Source organism: Terrapene carolina, unplaced genomic scaffold (genome assembly GCF_002925995.2).
Source record: "Terrapene carolina triunguis isolate 2854851 unplaced genomic scaffold, T_m_triunguis-2.0 Scaffold838, whole genome shotgun sequence".
Lineage (NCBI taxonomy): Eukaryota > Metazoa > Chordata > Testudines > Emydidae > Terrapene > Terrapene triunguis.
In genome coordinates, this window is record NW_020665189.1 from 5,654,091 (window position 1) to 5,675,355 (window position 21,265).

General features: G+C 48.8%; 1 protein-coding gene across 3 annotated transcripts in view; it reads right to left on the reverse strand.

The window, feature by feature from the left end:
• The window catches only part of CXXC5 (CXXC finger protein 5), a 99,561-nt gene extending 92,140 nt beyond the window's left edge, over positions 1-7,421 (reverse strand). For all 3 annotated transcript variants that reach the window (XM_024193994.2, XM_024193993.2, XM_024193995.2), the window contains exon 1: positions 7,143-7,421. The gene's annotated coding sequence lies outside the window, so the exon portion shown is untranslated. The remainder of the gene's footprint in view (positions 1-7,142) is intronic.
• Between the last annotated feature and the right edge of the window lie 13,844 nt (positions 7,422-21,265).

The window sequence follows — 21,265 nt, forward strand, 5'->3', positions numbered from 1 at the left end:
ACCAGGGCAGGTCAGCACCGCCCCAGTAGAACCAGCTTCCTGAGGAGGGGAGTGGTGGATCTGTGTGGAGGGTGGAGGAAGGGAGGGGGGGAGGGCAGGACTGGAGGGGGCTGGCTCCGGCCTCCTCATTGTGAGCCTGAATGTGGCCATCAAAGCGCGTGATGGAGTGGCAGCCAGACAAAGTGTGGAAAGCCACACCACCGCGCCGGCAGGAAATCCAGAGTCTCCCAAGCAGGGAAGGCATTTGAATAGCAAAGGTAGAAGAGTGCCAGAGGAGATGCCTGCTGCTAGGTCCCAGACAGAGCGGGATCCGGGCCAGCGCCCAGCCAGGCTGCTGACGGGTGAGCAGGGAGCTGGCCTCAAAACAGCCATCTTGGCGGCTTGGCATGATTTGTTTCAAGACTCCTCACCCTGAAAGTGGCAGTCACTCCCAAAGGCTCCCCCAGCCCATCCTAAGGATCCCAGCACCAGAACCTGTCCTGCATCGGGAGGGAAACTTCCCACCAAGGGGGCCAGGGCAGTTCCTCATCGGGTGTGAGCTGGCGTAGTGCCATGGACTCCCTGATTTACAGGTCCCTGGAGGATCTGGCCCCAAAGCCAGGGGGTGGGCAGTCCCTGGGAAAGCTTTGGGGACAAATCCAGGATTGGTGTAAATGGTGAAGCGATGGCACTCGCACGATCCAGTGGGCCTGCAAACCCAGGAGATGGGAGTGGAAGGGACCAGGGGCTGGTAGCAGCCAGAGATACAGTAACACAGCACCCTTCCCTCCAGGTTTTCACTCACACCTGCACCATCTGCTACCCCCCAGCCCAAGCCCACGTGTAGCCTGGTCTCCAGCCTTTTTACACCCCCAAGAACAGATTCAAGCGGCCAGACCGCTGCCCAGAATGGGGCCAGCGTGCACACCCATCAAACGCCTCGTCTGCACGAGCTATGCGCCTGTGCCGCCCCACAGATGCCACCTGGCCAAGATAGATGTAGGGCCTGAGCCTGGATCCAGTGGCGTGAGAGCAGATGCAGGCCCAGAGAGAGTAACCGACACCACCGCTCACAGGGGCTTGGCTCACACTGGCTTTCAAGCTCCAGATTGGCCCTTCCAGGCACAATGGGCCCGAATCTGCTCTCCTGCACACCAGTGTAAATCAGGAGGACCTGCACTGAGATTAGTGGAGTCAGACTGGAGTAAACGGAAATCAGGTAAGGTGAGCGGAAGTCAGCCTTCTCCCTCTCTCCTTCTCCTCCACCCCACCTCCTACACTTTCTACAGACCCCTGAGTCTGGCTCAGTCGCAGGGTGGGCACTGCAGCAAATTTACCCACTCCCCGGTACGGTCTTCCATGGCACCTAAGGTGCTGGGGACCAAATCCTCTGCTTGTGTACATTGGCACACTTCTGTAAAGTCACAGAACTCTGCTGGTTTACACCAGCAGTGAGTCTGGCTCAGAGCTTTTAATGTCACACAGTAAACCCCCAATTCCTTCATTGCCCCTTTGCCAAACTCAGCCCTCTTCTGGAGGCTTTGGCCTTGGAGAAAGCACATGGGAAAGCAGCAAAATATCAGCAGAACTTGCTCCACTGTGGTGTAAATCTGGTGTGACCCACACTGCTAAAGGCAACGGCGTGACACTGGTGTAACTGAGAAGATGATCAGGCCAGTGATCTGTCTGGTATTTTGCAATAAAATTACAAGCCCCCCTTGCAATAGTGTCTCTCTGCGGGGCAGGCTCCTGCTTTGCTAGGATTCAGCTGAGAACATGGTCAACTCATGTCACCAAATGGCTCCCAGTCACTGCTGCACTGGAGCCAGATTGGAACCAGCACCCTAGAGGTGAAAAGCCCCATATGACCCTGTCCCCCCCCCCGGGGCCAATCCAGTCCCCCCCCCCCCCCAGAAAACCTCCAACCCTCTCATTTGTAATTCACCTTGCTCTGTGTTACCAAGCTTTGAAAACTGAATGGGCCAAAGGGCCAGATCCTCCACGGGTGTAGATCATCTCCATTGACATCGGTGCAGTTATGCTGATTTACACCAGCTGAGGGTCTGGCCCTAAGTGCTACTGGCAGAGCTCAGAAGTGAAACCACCAGAAAACCACATTGTGCTTAGGAACAAACGATACCGACAGGCAGCTGCGTAGGGTGACCAGATGTCCCGATTTTATAGGGACAATCCTGATTTTTGGGTCTTTTTCTTATATAGGCTCCTATTACCCCCATCCCCTGTCCCGATTTTTCACACTTGCTGTCTGGTCACCCTACCGAGCCGCGTGTCCCCACGGGCTCCAAACGCATGGCCCGAGAGTGCCCCGGTGAGAACAAGTCAGGAAATGCCATGAGCTCCCCTCTGCCTTCTCTCTGGATCATTGCTTAGGAGGAGAGTTTATCCCCTAACCTATGGGGTGGGCAGGGAGGGTTGATTCCCCAAAACCAATGGAGGAGATGCCACCGGATCTGCGGGGAGGGGACACACTTAACCAAAGGGGACATTTCCTCTGCTTAGGGAGAGGACAATTTGGCCTCTCTGTGATAGAAGCCGCTTGTAAGATGCACTGGACAAGTCCCTACCACAGTAAACCCCATTTCAGCATCCCTCTCTAGCACGACTCATGACAACTGCATCTTTTATCAAGGAAGAACAAGCTGGTTTTTGGAAAGAGGCACCTGCAAATACATCCTCAGCCAGTTAATGTCACACATGCACTTTTGGCTTGATCAGTCCTCAGCCTTCAGTGCATCCCACGCTGCTGGAGTGTAACACGGCCCAATGTTATTTCACAGGCACCGCGGTCCAAACTCCGTGCTAGCATAAGCCGGCACGATTGCACCAAAGTCAACCTTGTGGCATCTGGCAGAGACAAAGCTGGGTCCCTTTGCGCCTCAGATCTCTGCCCTTAAATCCATGTCAGTAACAACTTGGCTCAAAGCCTCAAGCAATTCATCTATTTCCCCACCAAAGTGGTGATAACCTGTGAATGATGTGTGCATGCATCCATTCAAAAAGTTTTACATTGTACAAAGCCCTTGCACACATGACACACACACACACACACACACACACACTGCCTGCACCACCACCGCCTTCTCCCCTTCCCACCCCCCATTCAATAACCTCTGCATGCTTCAAATGCCCTTGTTTAGCCCAATGCAGACACATCTAATATCTTCTTTTATTATCTCTCTAATCCAGGGTAAGCAATCACGTTTTGCAATGTGCACTTTGCATTTGCCACCAGTAAACAAAACTCCCACGCAAGTTCATTCAATGAGTTTCATTCATGGAATCAGCCGAACTTTCAAATGATTCCGAACATTTACTATGTCGATTTCATTTGTCCGGCGCTTTAAACTGTCATTTCCTCATAAGCCACTTTGTTAGCTTTAATGTGCAGAGGAAGAACATCGACTAGAACTTCAAACACACAGAGCCAAGTCAACCCTCACCAGCAGAAAGCTATAGGCGCTTCTTTTGTTAGTTTACTTTTATTATCACGCTCTGATAGGTTAACCCCCAAAAAACCTCTGGAGTTCAGATCATTGAGTCTATAAGGCTGATAAAATGCACATCTATGCATACACGCACACAATGGTGCCTACTTGGATTTAAGTGACATTCCCATTGCAGGGGAACACAGTAAATGTTACCAACAGCTCCCAATTCCATAGGGGGACACTACTAAAATCAGGCAATAAATTTACACTTGGCAGCAAAGGGAGCTAAACCCGCCCCTCTCTGCCTCGCCAATGTGGGCAGAAGCCTTGGAGAATGACACTTAAGGGTTTTGTGCTCAATAAGGCACTAAAGAAGCCAATTTGTTTTTGACATTGCACTGAGAGTTCTCATCAAGGTCTAAATGCCCAGACTGTTTGTTGTTGTCATTTTTTCAAAAGGCGACACCATGCACAATCTTTTAGGAAAGGAATTTTTTTGGAAAGGGGCACTCTGTTTTCTATGTCTAACTAAAGGGTACTTTACACACCAAAGGAAAAACCCAGGTCTGCTTTTCTATTAATCAACACCTCTTAAAGGCAAAATCCTTGCTACTTGGCCTTCAATTTCAATGGCTCATGCTTCTTTCAAAGCGCACATTAAAGCAAAGCTATTTAACTGTTGGAACATTTTTTAAAACCTCACACAAATAAACAAAAGGAAAAAACCCCAGTTACAGTAGCACTAAGTGAAAGCAAGTATATTCAGGCTGGGACCTTTGTCAGCCCAAGTTCTCCCTATGCCTAGGTGCAGCATAGAAGACCACCCAGTGTTTGGGGAATCCTCCAGCACACAGAGGGGATAAACGGGGTTGGAGTTAACAATGAAGTTGCAGTCTGAGCTCTGAATTTCCTGTCTTTGGTGGGTTTAAGCTGGACCCCACACAATTACTTAAAGCAGTTGCTTGTAGGGAAGTAGCCTGCAGGCCAAATTTTCACTCCCAGGTGCTATGGGTGCATTTTTTAATAAATCCCACACTTGGACAGGCAAATCAGGGAGAGAAACACCTAACTACCCTCCTGTATAGGCAGCTACCTGATCTGAAGTCACGGGGTCCTATCTGCATGCATAAGCATGGAAGTTCATGGGTAGCTTTGCGGGAGCAGCTCCTGGAAATTTAGCCTTTCGTTTTTCTTCCAGCAATTTAAGAACTTTTTTTTAAAAAGGTGCAACAGCAAGTGAAGGTGGGGAAGTGTCCCTGTGACAGAATAAGGGGTCCAAGGAGCCTGGAAAAGCCAGGCAGGGGAACCATTAAAGGACCACTGACATTGTCATATCAGTCAGGGCCTATTCCCAAAGGCATCAAAAAGACAACTTCCATTGAGTTCAGTGGTGCAAGATCCAGCCCCTACCCCTTGCATGCAATATATCTTTCAAGCTGCATGGTGATAAGAAATGTGCCCTACATCCTAATTCAGTGGGTTACACATGGGGCAATCCCAACCATTAAGTTGTTCTTTTAAAACACGGTATTTCCCAGGTATCCTACAACTAAGAGGGCATGGATCCTTTACTCCCTCAAGTAGTCCTCAAATCACGCCAGTCATCCCATCCTCTCCAAGGAGTCTACTCATGGGGGCAAAGATTGCTGGATCAGGGTCACATGGAGCTCTGCACACATGTGATCTGTTATCACTGGATGTGTGTACAGCTTTGTTTATGTTTAGGACCCAGAATAAGTAGCACTTCCTTTTTTCCTCATTTGAGCAAAGAATTAGAGGACCCAAACCAAACAACTGGGTGGAATGGGAAGGGCATTGGTTATTGGAGGATATAACATTGGGCCTCAATGAGTTGAGCTAAGATTGAGCCGAGTTTTGTATAATAATCAACAGTACAGTAAATCATTTGCAAAATACACTACAGCTTTACAGCTAGCAGCGTGCGCTGTGGATGCGTATTAGATAAATTACACATTGTACATTGCAATCGTCTGCTTCCATTTAATCTTTTATTCTTAATGTACGTTCAGTGCCCACACATCAAATGCAGGGGGAGTGGAGCTCCAGTATGAATCGCATATTACCGACTCAAAGGCAAAGTGGGGGAAAAGTATTACTTGGTTAAAAAAAACAAAAACCTTAAGTTACTTGTCACACATGGCTCAGTTCCAGTGAGCCGCGCATCCTGCACGCCGGCCATCCCTCACTGACTGCAGTTTGGGAAACAAAACTAAAATGGGCAACAACAAAATAGACGGATTTCAGCTACTCTGTGGATGCAAAATTTGCTTTAAAAATAAATGAAACAAACTCAGCCCTCCTGTTGCTTTTATATTAAAAAAAAAAAAAAAAAAAAAAAAAAACCCTGTAGAAAACTCTGAACAAGTGACCCAAACACTTTGAATACCCTCTGAGCTACAGAAAAGAAAAAGATCAGCCCAGGGAACGCTGTTCTGCCCCAAATCCTCTTCCTCCAGCTATGAAAAAAAAAAAAAAAAAAAGAGGGGGGGGGGGAAATTAAAGCCGGGAAAACCCAAAGTCTGGCCCCCAGCCGCCCTTGTGCTGCTCCCCGTCCCCTCCCTCTGCCCAGCAGCGCCAGGCTCTGCATGGCAAGTTGGAGGCAGGCGAGGGAGGGTGGGCGGCCTGGGTTTGTTTGCTGAATCGCCAGCCCCTGGAAAGCAGGGCTAGGAATTGCTGACAGCCCCTGAGCTGCAGCGGCGCTAGCGGGCGCCGCTCTAATCCGCGGCTCACACAAGCAGAAGGGTCAGCTAGAGCCAGCCTGCTGCTTTCAGACACCATTGTAACCCGGGAAACAAACCAGTGATTAGATCAGGAGGGGGTGGGCTCCTGATCAATAATGCAGCGTCCTGGGATAGAGGGGCTGGCTGCAGCCACCGTGCCACCGCCCCGTGTTGGAAACTGACATTTGCCATCCCATTTCCCCCTCCTGTTAATTTCACTCAAGGGGGGGAGAGAAGGGGGGCAGGAAGGACAATTTCAATATTGCAAACAAAACTTTGCTCATTAAACAAACGCCCCGTCCTCGCGGCCGCCACAACAACCTCCCCCCCCCCCATGCTCCCGGCAGCAACCCCAATAAAGCAGCAGTGATCTGGGACTTACATGACTCCGAACGCTACAGGACACACACACACACACACACACACACACACACAGGGGACTGGTCACTTTCTCCGGTGTCTTTCCAATCGCGGTGCGTGGGGTTTGCCCCACCCCGCAAAAAATACCCAAAACTGGAAGAATCGGGCCGGGGGAGTCGATTAGTTTCCCTTGGGGGGGGGGACTTTAAAAGGAAAGTGCGGGAGGGTGGCTAACCCCCTCCCTGGATGTCTCTGCTCCAGGGACCCCTGGTGCCAGCCGGGCTGGGGCGAACTCACGGGTCATCTCCCGTGGAGGATCCCATCCCCCCCAAAATCCCCTTTTTTGTCTAGACCCAGTGATCTGAGACCAACCTTCTGCAGCACTTCTCCATCCCAGCGGAGGTAGGGACGAGGGGGGTTAGGGATAAGGGGGTGGGTGGGAGCAAAGGGTTTGATCTGCCCCCTCTCCCCTGGGCCACTGATCAGCACCTGAACGGAAGGGAAATTACAGGGCAAACTTTTTCCCGAGACTTTTCCCCCAACTCTTCCGCCGCCCGTGAATGCATCTGCATATTTAGCGAGCACAGAGGCCTTTTCACTCTCATGCACCTACCGGAGGAAGAGCGATCCGGAGCAAGAGCAGGAGAAGCAGCAGCGGCAGGGGGAGGAAGGAGGAGAAGGGAGGGATGGGAGCTGCAGCCACCACCACTCCGGGCAGTGCGTGTGTGTGTGTGCGCGCGCGAGCTGTCGCCGGCCGGATTAAAGAGCCAAATCCAGAGCATGCAAAAAAAAAAAAAATAATAACACCTGCCAAAAAATTATCTCTTTACAAGGCGAGGGGTGTTTGTCTCCCTCCCCTCCTGTCGGGGGGGGGGGTAAATCAGCCGGGGGGGGGGGGGGCTGCAGCGCCCAGATCAAAGGGTCGCGTGCATGGGAGGGGGGGCTCACAAAGGGGAAATGAAAAAAAAAAAAAAAAGAAGTGAAGGGTGGAGGGGGGGTCTCTCCTCGAAGGCAGCGTCTCCTTCCCCGCAAACCCACCTCTACATCCCTCCTCGCTCTGGAAGTACATAGACAGCCGAACCACATTGCATAGGGCTGCTGCTGCTGCTGCTGCCCGGGGGCTGCCGGCAAAACCCGGACCGGACCGACTCGCCGGCTGCCCACTGCCGCCTCCTCTGCCATCTCCGCCTCGCTCCCTTGGCCCTGCTCTTTTGCATGCTGAGCGCAGGCTTCTCCCCCCGCCCTCCCCAGCAACCAGCCCCAAAGTGAGCCGCAGCCCGGGGCAACTCCTCGAGCCGAGCAGGCAGCGCCAAGCCGCCTCCAAAGGAGGTTTTTATGCAATCGCTTTGATTATTATCTGATTAACTTGCACCGTGGCTGCTGCATTCCCACTGGCCACATCCCAGTCCCCAAGCCCTCTGCCATCCCTCGCTGTCTCCTGCACTCCCTCTTTTTGCTCTCTCCTTGTGTTCCGCCGCCACCGCCACCACCTTGAAAAGCAACTTTTATCACCGTCCTTCCCCTTTAAACAAAATAAAAACAAACCCCAAAGTAAGATGCGAAACTTTGCCCAGCCGGCGTTCGGCAAGCTGGCCTGGGGAGGTGCTAGCCCAGCCGGGCTTGCGTCTCAGGGGGGACGTGATTTTTATGTGGGGCTTTGTTAAACTGGCCCGTTCGGAACTTTCCGGGGGGGGTTTTGGTATAATACTGAGGTTCACGCTGCTTCCTGGTGAAAACACGCTCCCTGTGCCTCGCCACAAAATATTTGCAGCACATGGGCTGATTCATTGTGGAGCCTTTTTTTATGAATAAAGGTTTTCCCAGTGGTTCCTTTAGAGGTGTAAATACTTCAACAGACCACTTGTGGTACTCGTGCTAAACTTTGAAGATCCTTTTTATTATTATTATTATTATAACATGTAGATACAGATGTGTGTGAGAGAGAGAGAGCTTGATGGTTTAGCTTTCCTCAATCGATTCAGCTTGCTTGGACTCAGAGGGCAGCTTTCTGTGGCATTTCAAGCTATTCTGAGCTGAAATTGTTCATACTAGTCTCTGTACATTATCAATACGTCACATAGGCCCTCAGTATAATGCAATGTGTTCATGTATTGTATTTTTATTACATACCTTGGGCACATATATATACATGCCACCTATATATAAATGCCTATATAGCTTCTGCTAACTGCTATAAGGCCCCCTTAAAAGGGATATATTACTTGGGGGATTGATTGAGAGTGAAGATTACAGCAAAAATTCAGAAATTGACCATCGAGATATAATTAATCTGCAGGTCCCTTTTGTTTTCTTTCAACACATGATGCAGACCTTCATCCTTATACACATTACCCTGCTGGCCAGGTGATGTGTTATTACATTCTTTAATAATGTATTTTTGTATCACTTGTCTCAGGCTGTTTACCGTCTGACAAAGTTTGGGTTTAGCTCACTGCATGACGTGACCTTCTTAGTAACAGAACTCCAGGACAAATAGTGGGAGCTGTCTCAGATAATAATTAATTAATAATAGGATCATGTAATAATACTAAGCACATCTATAGCACTCTCAAAGCACTGTGCAAAGCCGGGCAGGTGCTATTAACCCACACACTGAACATGACGTTTTTCCCTCAGTTCTTACAGTCCTTCATGTTCACTTTAAAAAATCATATCCGCTGAGCATCTCCTGCAATCCCGGAGCATGTGAGGGACCCACGCAGCACCCTGTTGATTTCCATGGGGCTCTGCTAGGGAGCAAGGGTCATCTTCCCCCACCCCCACAATGCAACTCTACTTGCAGGACCAAAGTCTTACATGATACAACCTCCATCAATTTCAAGCGGACCAGGACCTGGCCCAGTGCTACTACTGTGCTCAGAGTGCTGGACAAGATAGACAGATGGCAGTCAGCTAATCATAAAACTAGGTCTTAGCTTATAAACCACTTGGACTAGGGCAGGAGTCGGCAACCTTTCAGAAGTGGTGTGCCGAGTCTTCATTTATTCACTCAAATTTAAGGTTTCATGTGCCAGTAATAAATTTTAACATTTTTAGAAGGCCTCTTTCTATAAGTCTATAATATATAACTAAACTATTGTTGTATGTAGAGTAAATAAGGTTTTTAAAATGTTTAAGAAGCTTCATTTAAAATTAAATTAAAACGCAGAGCCCGCCGGACCGGTGGCCAGGACCCAGGCAATATGAGTGCCACTGAAAATCAGCTCGCGTGCCGCCTTTGGCACACTGCCATAGGTTGCCTACCCCTGGACTAGGGTATGTCTCTCTCCATGATACCATACTGAGCTGCTGTCTCAACTCAATAAATGTTATTACTGCTTTTCTTTCTGTGTCGCTTATGCGTCACGTTTTGTTTCGTGTTTGTGTGGCTGATGCCTAAAAAGCCTGGGACTGGGCCCCTGAAAGCTCTGGGTGGAATAAGCTAAAATGTCTCCACTCCCATATCCTCTACAGCATCCAAGTTATCCTCCTTTATATTTCAGGTCGAAAGGCCATGTGACCTCCACTCAGCAAATGTGTAGCTGGTCAATATTTGCTGGTGCCAGAAGCTATTGACTAGCTAGGAGAGCAATAGTGCAAAACTCTTTTCAGTCACATGATGCTGTGTCAGCCAATTGTATGACAGTTGGTAAGCAAAGGGTGTCATAAGTAAGTATGTCACATATAATTTGGGGATCATGTAAGTATGACTGGTCTGTGAACTTCTTACTGAAACCTTCCAGCAGATACATGAAGAAAACAGGAAGGTGATATTTCTTGGTCTTGCAATACAATCTCCGATTTGGTCTGTGATCTCAAATGGACTCAGGACTCAATTCTGCAAATGTACTCACATTGGCTAGCAGTTGCTCATCCATTTACTTTACATGTCTATTTAAGGAGTGGGTACCTCCTCTAGCATTGCAGGAGGGACAGCTAATGTCTGCTATAGGTAAGGCTCCCCACCCTCCATTTCTTATAACTTCTTTGGGGGCTGAAGCATTATGAGGATTCCAATTTCTTATTCATTTAAACTGATTATTTATACAAACCATGTGTGTGACCCACACCTACCATAACAGGACCCTGATCCCTGATTGCTACTACACTACAAATTTCCCCATTGCAAACCTGGCCAGATGTATTGCAGGGAGCTGGGGGTTGTCTTCCCCTGAAGCATCAGGGATTAGCCACAGCTGGAGACAGGCCACTGGATAGGGTGGACTAATGCTCTGAAGTGGTACAGAGAATCCTTTCCAGATGCCTGACTGGTGGATCTTGCTCACATACTCAGGATCCAGCTAATTGCCAGATGTGCAGGCTGGCAGGAATTCTCCTCCCAGTCTGATTGGAGGAACCTTGGAGATTTGCTGCCTGCCTGTGCAGCTTGGGGTGCGGATCACCTGCTGGGATCATCCAGGCATCTCTCACCTAATCAATTCCCTGCCATGGCAGCAGCCTCGGGCATTGGTGGCCCCTCCTTTCCCCTCTTCTCTGCCTAGGTACCTATAGTCTCCTGAGGATGACATGCTTTAGTCTCACTCAAGTTATTGGGCTCAATATAAGGGTAACTGGGTAAATATTTCAGGCCTGGGTTTTACAGGAAGTCAGACTAGATCTAAAAGTCTCTTTCCCCTTAAACTCTATGAAGCTATGGAATACGGGGGATATTTTCAAAGTTACAACCAGGAGCTAAGGCACCCGACTCCCACTGACTTTCAAGGAGAGTTGGGTGCCTACCTGGCCCATTGTGCATTTGAAAATCTCCACCTCAATCAAGACAAAATAATACATCATTTCTATGCAAGGCCCATTACAAACACCTCAGGGGATTAGATCCCTACCTCGGACACTGGAAAGTTATACCCAGTTGAAATATTTCTTTCAACCCAATTTTAATGGCTCTCATATAAAAATGGAAGACTTACACAGGACAGCTACAGTTTTGAGTACGTGTTTCAGGTTTTCCACTGAAAATAAATCTGAAACCCCAAAACTGATTATTTTTTTAGTTTCATCAACTGAAAACCAAACAATCTCCACTAAAACAAAAGAAAAAGTGGTTTCTGGCAGAAATTTTTTAGCTTTATGTTGCTGAAAATTGAAAAAAATATAACCTGTTTTCAGGCTTTTGCTTTCTGATGAAAACCCAAAATGTTCTGAAGAAAAATGTTGAAGAAAAATGAAAAACTGTTTTCATTGGCTTTTTGGGGGAGGGGGGAGACACCAAAATCATGTCCCGACCAGCTCTACTTATAGTCACAAGTGAGACAAAAGTGCAGACAGTATGTGTATATTGTGGGGGAGGAGGGAGGATTGAAAATGAAAGTAATATGGGTAAGCTGTTTGTGTTTGGCACACATCTAGTTAATTCCAAGAGTTTTACATATATATCTGGTGGGAACGCAGTACTGGCTTCATTCTGCTCCTAGCGAAGTCAATGAGAGTTTTACGCCTGACTTCAATGGGAGCAGAGTTAGGCCAGCACTAGGTGCTTTGAAAATGCCATCTTTATGAGGTAAGTTAAAAGGCTAAGGAACTGGAGTCTCAGAAGGAGCAATTTGCAGGCGGCTAGGCCAAGAGGAACAGCTGTGTCTGCGAGGAAAGGCAGGTTGAAGCACCACTGCTGCCCTCCACTGGGAGGCATTTTCAAACATTTAAGATAACATTTTCAAAAACACCTAAGTGATCTAGGAACCCAAGTCCCATTCTCAGAAGGGACTTAGAAATCAATGGGAAGTTAGGGGCCTGCTTTTAAAATCCCCCAGAGCACCTATCTGCATCTTCAGGCACTTGCATCCCTTTACAACCCTGGTCCTAACTCACTCGCACATTTTTGAAAATGTTACAAACAAAACCAAAGGCTGCTTTGGAAGTTAGGCTTATGCAGCCTGCACAAGAATCACACAAAACCAGTGGGAAAGCCAACTCCTAAGCCTCATTATCCATCCATTAGACTACAGACATCCCATAAAGTTACTTCCAATTCTAACCACCCCCAAGGCTACACACAAAGATTGGAGTTACGCAGACGGCATATTGGGTACTGCCTGCTAGCGCAGCCTAGCGCTGTATGATACAGCTCCTAAGCCAGTGAGGCTTGGCATTGGTCACAGGTATCTCTGCTTGAGGTACCTGTATGGCCCCCATGGCCCCTAAGTGCCCCTCAACACAGCCTGTGAGGCAGGGAAGTGCTATTATCCCTGTTTTACAGAGGAGAAACTGATGGCCAGGGAGACTAAAGATGGGAGCCACAAAAGGACATAGGCGGGTAACCCCCAGACTTAGGCACCTACAGCCCAGTTTTGGCTCCAATGCGATGCCTGAAGTCACTTGGTGCCTCCGTTTTCCTGCGCTCCTGCTTCTGGGCATGTGCACTGCCTGCTTCCATCCGGGCGTCCCAGCATCCAGTTTCTGATCTCCTCCCTAAAACACACCGCTGAGTGATATAAATTACACTGACAGAAGTGCTGGTGTGGACAGCGCTACCTTGGCAGGAGACCTTCTCCTGCTGACATAGCTACTGCCACTCGTGAAGGTGGTTTTATTATGTCGATGGGAGATCTCTCTCCTGCAAGTATAGAGCGGCTACACGAGCGATCTTGCAGCAGCATAGCTGCATCGGTACAGCTGTGCTGCTGTAAGCTTGCTAGTGTAGATATGGCTTAAATTAACTCTTTACATTGGTCTTTACTGCAGAGGTTGTGAGGGAGATTTCCACAACTGAGCCATTCCTTTTAGGTGACAAATCTGAAGAACTGTCCCAGAGTGAGGTGTCAATAGAGGAGGTTTTGGAACAAATTGGATTAATTAAACAGTAATAAGTCACCAGGACCAGATGGTATTCACTCAAGAGTTCTGAAGGAACTCAAACATGAAATTGCAGAACTACTAACTGTGGTATGCAACCTATCATTTAAATCAGCTTCTGTACCAGATGACTGGAGGATAGCTACTGTGAGATCAATTTTTTAAAAAGGCTCCAGAGGCAATCCTGGCAATTATAGGCCAGTGAGCCTAACTTCAGTACCAAACAAATTGGTTGAAACTATATTAAAGAACAGAATTATCAGACACATAGATGAACATGCTTTGTTGGGGAAGAGTCAACATGGCTGTTTAAAGGGAACTTATGCCTCAGCGAGCTTTTAGAATTCTTTGAGAGGGCCAAATAAACATGTGGACAAGGGTGATCCAGTGGATACAGTGTACTTAGATCTTCAGAAAGCCTTTGACAAGCTCCCTCACCAAAGGCTCTTAAAAAAAGTAAGCCATCATGGGTAAGAGGGAAGGTCTTCTCATGGATCAATAAGTGATTAAAAGACAGAAAACAAAGGGTAGGAATAAATTGCCAGTTTTCACAATGGTGAGAGGTTAATATTGGTGTCCCCCAGGGATCTGTACTGGGACCAGTGCAATTCAACATATTCATAAATCTGGAACATATTTAATGATCTGGAAAAGGAGGTAAACAGAGACTGGGCAACAAAATGGCAGATGAAATTCAATGTTGATAAATGCAAAGTCATTCACATTGGAAAACATAATCCCAACTATATACACAAAATGATGGGGTCTAAATTAGCTGTTACCACTCAAGAAAGATCTTGGAGCCATTGTGGATAGTTCTCTGAAACCATCCGCTCAACGTGCAGCAGCGGTCAAAAATAGCGAACAGTGTTAGGAACCATTAGGAAAGGGATAGATAATAAGACAGTAAATATCATAATGGCTCTATATAAATCCATGGTACACCGACACCTTGAATACTGTGGGCAGTTCTAGTCACCTCCCTCCCCCACAACAAAGGTATATTAGAATTGGAAAAGGTACAGAAAGGGCAACAAAAATTATTATGGATATGGAACAGCTTCCCTATGAGGAGAGATTAAAAAGGCTGGGACTGTTGAGCTTGGAAAAGAGACGACTAAGGGGGGATATGACAGAGGTCTAGAAAATCTTGACTGGTGTGGAGAAAGTGAATAAGGAAGTCTTATTTACTCCTTCACATAACAGAAGAACCGGGGGTCACCCAATGAAATTAATAGGCAGCAGGTTTAAAACAAACAAAAGGAAGTACTTTGCACAGTCAACCCATAGAACTCATTGCCAAAAGATGTTGTGAAGGCCAAAGTTATAGTAGGGTTCAAAAAAGAACTAGATAAGTTCATGGAGGACAGGTCCATCAATGGCTATTAGCCAAGATAGTCAGGGAAGCAACCCCATGCTCTGGGTGTCCTTAAACTCATGTTTGCCACAAGCTGGGAGGGGACGGATCACTCAATGATTGCTTGTTCTGTTCATTCCCTCTGAAGCACCTGGCATTGGCCACTGTCAGAAGACAGGATACTGGGCTGGATGGACTACTCATCTGATCCAGTATGGCCATTCTTATGTTCTTAGGTTGGAGCAGGGGGACAAGACCAGGGTCATACCCCTCCCACATGGGAGCCTTAACCACTGGATTACAGAGTCATCTCCCCTCTCCAGCCCAATGGCTGTGTTTATCCTCAGTGGAACATCTTCAACAGGAGAGAGTGAGGAAGCCCTACATCAGAATACCCCATAGCCCAGTGGCTGGAGCATGCCCTTGAGAGGTTTGAGAGCCTCTGGCAGAGGAGGAATTGAACCTAGACCTCCCACATCCCAGGCCAGTGCGCTAACCACTGTGCTAGAAGTTATAAGGTAGGCAGGGCCTCTTCCCATCGCCATTTTGATTGGAGTGAGGTAGGCACTTAACTCATTCCCTCAAGGAGTGACTCCAGGCGGTGGGTCCCTGTTCACGGGTGGCTATGCAGAGCTAGGCACCTTCTGCATCCTGCATTTATGTGCCTCTCTCTGGGAGAGGGGCGGGGCTTAGCACATACCCCTCTGGTCAGCATTTCCATTGGCTAGATTAGGGATCTCCTCGCCTAGCCTGCTGGCTTTTGTCGATCCCATTCTTAGGCACCTCTCTCTCCCCTTCATTGTATAGGGAGCCAAGTTGCCTAACTCAGGCTTTGTGGATCGTAGCGCTGTTCCTGGGATTTTTTAGATGATACCATGCTGAGTGTCACAGTGCCTAAGTCCCTTTGTGGATCCCACCCTAAGTGACTTGCCCACAGTCACAGAGGAAGCCTGTGGTAGAGCCAGGGTTGGTTGAACCTGGAACTCCTGAGACCCAGGCTAGCCCCCTCCCACAAAGCCATCCTTCCTCTCAATCAGCTGCTTACCACCAGTGAACTGACTCAGAGTGAGTTAGTGATTAACACCGTTTCCTCTGTTGTTTTCACCTAAACCAGCACACTGAAAAGGTGAACCTCAACGGGCTTCATCAGGTGCATAAGTTCAGAAACCACTTAGGCCGTTTTGAAAATCCAGCCCTAGTCTTGTTTAGCAGCACTCTTGGGAGCAGGGAAACCAGATCTCCATCCACAAAGGACTTCAGGCTGATCGAGTTTGGATGGTTGGAACTGCGACTGTGACCTACCTTGGATTAACAGCTGAAGTTAGCCGCCGACACACTCCTTTCCTGTAGAAAGAATTTGAGTGTATAAGAAAGTGAGGTCTTATCAAAGCTATTCCCATATGCCCATTGCCCAGTCAATTCCCAGATCCTTTCCCCTTCCCTGGCCCACCTTATCCCAAGTCCCGCAACGTTCCCCCCCCGCAATGTCCTTTGAGTTTTGTTATACAGGCAGTGTGGTTCAATGGACTGGAAACCTGGGTCGTAGTCCATGAACTCGCTGTATGATCTTGGGTAATCTGTCCCACAATTTCTTCTCTCCTTCTTTGCCTTTTTTGGTGCCAAGAGGGTCTGTAGAACACACAGCACAAGGGCATCTTGGGCATCTAGACACCACTGCAATGTAAAGAATGAAGAATAACAGTGCTTCTTCCCAAAGGAAAATATATAAACAAGAGCTGGCTAGCACTAACCCAAGCCAGCCATTGAGGAGATGAACCACCAAAGAGAAGAGCAACTGTCTCTGGGGTACACATGCTAATTATTTTTGGCCTGCACCATAGCACTTGCCACGGTGATCCCTTCAGATCTAACAAGGTGAGAGGGGGCAGAACCAATCAATACTGCTTGGGTGGACTCTAATGAATACCTGCTGGTACATGCTGAAATCGGGCTGGCACATCTTCCCTCTGCATTGGCTTGTAACTTTAGTAGACCTTCAAATGAATAAGAGAACCCACCAGCTACCATGCAACAACAAGACTTACTTCATGGATTCTCTACACTTAGTCTTAAGATGGCTGCTGTAGTCCCATCATATGTAAAGCAGATGTCATTATTAGTATTAAAATAACCCTAGAGGGCTCCGCTGAGATCAGGGCCCCATTGTGCTAGGTGCTGCACAAACACACAGTAAAGGATGGCCTCTGTCCCAAAGAATTTCTAGTCTAAACACAGAGAAAAGGGATGGGAGAATGGAACATTACACCTTTTTTAGAGATAGGAAACTGAGGCATAGAAAGATTACATGACTTGCTCAGGATCATACAAGAAGTTAGCTGAGCCAGGATTTGAACCTTGATCTCTAGTGCCTCATTACAGCAACATAACTACAAGACCACCCATCTGCCCATTAGCTACAGTGGCCTATTCTAGTGTAAAGCGGCACAGCCTACCCACACAGCAAGGTCTGCTTTCTTACTGTTGACCAGTTCAACTACTGTCTCAATCTCCTTTTTTGGAGAAAAACAAAGATACCTGAGAATGAGACAAAAAAGGCACATTTTACACACTCGAGAAAACCTGTAAAATGATTAAATCCCTCAAAATGTCCCTGCTTAGAAGTGGAAAAAACCCCAAAGCATCTGGAGCAGTGTAATTTCCTAGTCACAAACCATGATTCCATGAATTGGGTTTCTTTATGTATTTTACATTTGTAAGAAGTTATTTCCCTTTAAAAAAATCTCACTGTGCTAAACTGTAGGAAAATCAGCATGCTCAGCTCTTGCCAAAAAAAACAACAACCCAGTTACCTACCTTTCATAGCTGCTGTTCTTCGAGATGTGTTGCTCATGTCCATTCCATTCTAGGTGTGCACAAGCCCACGTACAGTTGTCAGAGATTTTTGCCTTAGCGGTATCCGTAGGGCCAGCTATGGCACCCTCGAGAGTGCCACGCTCATGCGTCAGTATATTAGGCACCTCCAGCCCTACTCCCTCTCAGTTCCTTCTTGCCGGAACTCTGATAGAGGGGTAGGAGGGCAGGTAATGGAATGGACATGAGCAACACATCTCAAAGAACAACAGTTATGAAAGGTACATAACCCTTTTTTCTTCTTTGAGTGCTTGCTCATGTCGATTCCATTCTAGGTGACTCACAAGCAGTATCCCTGGCAGCAGGCTCAGAGTTCATGGTCATGCGGCTTGCAACACTGCTCTACCAAAGCCAGCATTGTCTCGGGCCTGCTGGGTAAGCGCGTAATGAGACGTGAATTTGTGAATGGACAACCAGGTAGTGGCCCTGCAGATGTCTTGAATAGGCTCTTGAGCCAGGAAGGCCGCTGCAGAGGCTTGCGCCCTAGTTGAGTGGGCAGTCACAATCACCGGTGGAGGCACTTTTGCCAGATCATAACAGAAACTGGAGTCACGTTGTGATAAATCAGCAATGAGGTTTTCGGAAATAAACTGTTGCACCGACGGAGTCACTCCAGATTTACACGAGGGAGGCTGAGATCAGAATGTGGTAGCCTAGGGCCTGTTTCACCACTGCATCTCTCCAGTTTCACATGCAAATGATTCCACTGAATCCAGACATAAAGCTGGAGTAACACAGCGATGAATCAGGCCCCCACACTTAACATGTAGTGACTACACATAAATACTCTGCCCCCAATTCTGATCTCTGTTACACCAGTGTGCATGGAGTTACCCCAGCATCACACAGGTGTCGCTCAGACCAGGACGTGGCTCAGACTAACTGAATTTTAAGTGGCCTATACCTGTTCATGCTCATAGAAGAACTTGTTAATTTTTAACCCCAGCTGTCTGCGGTGTGGTGAGCTCTAAGCACAGCAGCGGGTTCCGGCTGGAGTTATCAGGTACATGCAGAGGTCAAACAGCAACTTCCCCAGGAATCTGCTCTCCCTTACCGTATATCACAGAGCGGGCAGAGGGATACAGCTGTCTCAGCTCTCCAGCAAATTTGTCCTCCTGGTAGAAGCGCATGGTATTTTGACACCTAAGACATTGTGGACTGAGGTTTCGACTCCGCTCCTGGGTGGCACAAGCAAAGTGTGCCGTTGTATTCAGGAAATGGATAACTGGGCCCGTGGTTTGAGATATCTCAGTGGTTACTCTGCAACTGGGCCTGCAACTGCATGGAGAACATTCTCGCTGGCACTGCCCATAGAGGCAGGCCCCAAACCACATAGCCAGCTGCAGGAGTGTAGGGTGGACGTTGGTCACCCCAATGCAGCTAGCTCGGGGGGTGGGATCTAGCTGCTTTTGTGCATGATCCACACCACGCAGGGGCAAAGGGGGGTTAGTCAGCAAAGAATAAGGTCTTCAGCTGCAGCAATGGGTGGGGGGAGGCTGGGTTGGAAACACCCCATTTTTACCCTGGCAGGACACTGTTACCCCCACCACCACCACCACCATATGAAGGATGGTGCAAATCTGCCCCTTCCTGCTCTAACTGTACTGGGTGAGGCATCCTATGGGGGGTCTGCAGCTGTCTGGGGGAGGTACGAGTTGGTGATTGCTAGGGTGTTATTTGTCTGTTGCGGGAGGGGATGGATGGTTTGGGTAGCCGTCCTGGAGGTCCTTATCCAGATGATGAGCGGTGGCAATTATCTCCACTGGAGGCTGGCCAAAAGGGTAAAACAATGCTGCCATGCACTGGGGAGACCCAAGAGGCTGGGGGCGGGGACTCCTCAGTCCCTGCAGTTGTGAGCAGGGCGAGACCAGGCAAGAAACGTGTATGCAGAAGACCGGGATGAAAATGACAAGTTCTATTGGCTTGGGTCACAGGTCTCTCCAGGAGAGCAGGGTATTAGGGGACACTGGCCCGGGGGCCACGGGGGTTAATTCATGAAGGACGAGCTGCTGGATTTTGCATGTGTGGTTGCAGGACACGACTGGTGCTGCTGTCTCCCGCTGGGTATTCAGTGCAGTAGGAGCCGAAGGGGGGCTCAGTGAGGGGGTGGGGGGGCTGTGTTATTTCCACTCAGCCTGAAATGCACCCCAAAGCGGTCATGAACACAGCACATCCCCAGGGCAGCATCCAGACAGGACTGGCTGTCAGCAGGCAGAGCACCTCACTGTGTGAGCTGAGGACATTCCTCACCAGGGCAATGCTGGAAACGTCAGCGTCCTGTGGACGGTGGTTCTCCCGAGACAGTTCCAGATTTCATGGCTACCATACCAGTTACAAGGGGACTGTCTGAGGCTCATCGCGGGCACTTGGCCACGCTGTTGATCCAGTGAGTGGGGATGGGATTAGAGGCAAGGCAGCTGGAGATTCAGCCTGCATCATGGTCCTCCTGCATCTTGGGGTCCCCTTTCCTGGTGGGGCGAGGGACCTAGTTTGATCGTCCCACATTGTAGGTTAATGGAACCTGTATGTTTCCCAATGGCTGGGAGGGAGGAATATTGTCTCTCTGACCCAACACTACCTTGAGGGGCTGGCAAGACTTTATAACATCAATGAAGGGCTCCTGGATATCCTCTTCCCCAGCGTTGGCCTCACAGGTCACCTCAGCTGATGGATGAGCTGACACAGCAGAAGCAGCAGGGAAGTCAGCTGGAGGGTCAACGGCAGAGGTGCAATTGTGTCAGAAAGACCCTTTCTTTTACCCTCAGTTCCCACAGCTGTGTGGGAGGCCAATAAGCAGCTCTTGGCCTTTCCCACTGCCTCTGCAGGCCTGTTCCAGGGAGTGGAATGAGCTACCCAGGCACAACGAGCTGCTTTCACTCTGCAGCTGACTTAGGTCTTCCAGTTATGAGGCAATTTCATGTCGCTTTGCTGAGCAAGCCTCACAGATTCAGACCCAATGGTCTGTGTTCATGGAGGCAGGGCCAGACACTGTCTTCCCTGCTCAAGTTCCAGCCAGCCATGCTCCTGGAACTGTGCGCCACAGCTGTGCTGGGGACCCATGCCCCCTCTGCCTGGTGAAGGCCAGTGGAGAAGTGGCTGGTGGTCACCCATGCCTTGCTTAAGGAGGGCTGCTCTGAAGAAGCCATCCCCTTCATGCTGACAATCCAGGTGGGATCACCCACTCTCAAACCATCTGTTTCAGGGTGAGACTGGAGAATGCCATGGGGAGAACATTCTCAGGGCCTCTCCATGCCTCTCATTTCCTGGAGCTCGTGCTAATCTGTAGGCCTGGAAATGGCTTGGAGACTGTATTGGTGGGGTGGTATGGACGGATGGTCTCCTCCTAGAGACGGATGAAGATCAGGTGTCTTTGCTGATACTGTTAGGTTTACCAACTGCCACAGAGGCTGTTGATTGTGACCTGGTGCTGACCCATCTGTGGACACTAGCAGGAGAATGTAAGTGGCTCTGCTCTTTCGTATCTGAGAGATCTGCATGGCTGCCTGAAGGCTCCTGGGCGGAGCTGATGGTGTGGTATGTGATCTAGAGACCCCCCCTTAGCCCGTGCTCTGCTGCAGCAGTGGTGATCAACAGGGCTCTCAAGCTGGAGTCTTTAGGAGCTAAGGGGCGGCTGACAGGGCATTTTCTGTGAAGTGGGTTGCCTTTGGAATGCCCTCCCCCTTCTGGGTCCAAAAGAG